A 1,392-nucleotide genomic window follows, 5' to 3' on the forward strand; every position below is an offset into this window, starting at 1 on the left:
TCATATGGATATATTTTTTATTTTTAAAATCGCAACTTTATAATATGTAAAAATCGATAGAACATTAATTCTATAATGATATATACAAAATCTGCAAGAATTAAAATATCATATTTAAGCGTACTTTATGACCGAGCTTTGCTGGGCGTTCCTTCTAGTGTAAATAAATACTTTTGTAGTTTTAACAAAAGAGCTACAATAATATCAGAGCTTCTCCATTTACGCTAAACATCAACAGAATGCTAACATCAATATATTACATATGAATGAGTCTCCTGTGGAATTTCCATAGGTCTCGCTAGCAACAGCAGATATCTTAACTGTAGTTTCTGAACGTATATACCGTTCATTGGATAAAACAGGGGAGGGTAGAGCGGTGGCCCTTGATATATCTAAGGCTTTTGACAGGGTATGGCACGATGGTCTTCTAAGGAAAATTAGATCATATGGAATCACTGGAAGAATTCATAACGTAATTAAATCCTTCTTAAGTAATAGAAAAATCAAAGTTGTCCTCGACGGACATACATCCAAACAATATGACATAAATGCGGGAGTACCTCAGGGGTCTATCCTTGGACCTCTATTATTCCTGATATTCATAAACGACCTCCCTGATAATATTGTTTCGGAGATGGGTATATTTGCCGATGACACCACTCTCAATAACAGATATGAGGGGAAAACAAATGAACACATATCCAAGAAAATGGCAGAAACACTAGAGGATGACCTCCAATCCGTAGTGGAATGGGGACAAAAATGGTTGGTCTCATTCAATGCTGCTAAGACTAAGCTTGTTTCCTTCAATAACTACAAGAGACCTTCTCTACCACCAATAGCAATGGCCAAGAACACATTGCCTGAAAGTACTTCTTTTAAACTCCTCGGCCTAACGTTTACAGGGAATATGAACTGGAATAGATACATTGAGAGCATTGCCAAGGCTGCTGCAAGGAAGGTTGGCTCCCTCTACCGTGCTAGAAAACTACTTACGCATGCCAGTATCCTATACCTCTATAAGGCAACCATTCGCCCATGTATGGAGTACTGTTGTCACATCTGGGCTGGTGCATCTGCTGCTTGTCTCTCGCTCCTGGACAGGGTTCAAAAAAGAGTCGCCAACCTGATAGGTCCTGAACTGTCATCTAGGCTTCAACCTCTGTCCCATCGACGAGATGTTGCATCCCTCTGCCTGTTCTACAAATACTTTAATGGTGAATGCTCTGACGAACTGCAAACACTTGTACCTCCCCGACGTAACTACCCCCGACAAACCCGACAAGCTACTACGTCTCATCCCTTTACAGTGGAGATCCCTAGGTGCAAGAAAGCCTTTTACTCCAATAGTTTCTTCCCCAGAACTGCGGGTCTTTGGAACTCCCTTCCGGG

Source organism: Euprymna scolopes, chromosome 26, assembly GCF_053919585.1.
Source record: "Euprymna scolopes isolate OS-2025 chromosome 26, ASM5391958v1, whole genome shotgun sequence".
In the NCBI taxonomy this organism is placed as follows: Eukaryota; Metazoa; Mollusca; class Cephalopoda; order Sepiida; family Sepiolidae; genus Euprymna; species Euprymna scolopes.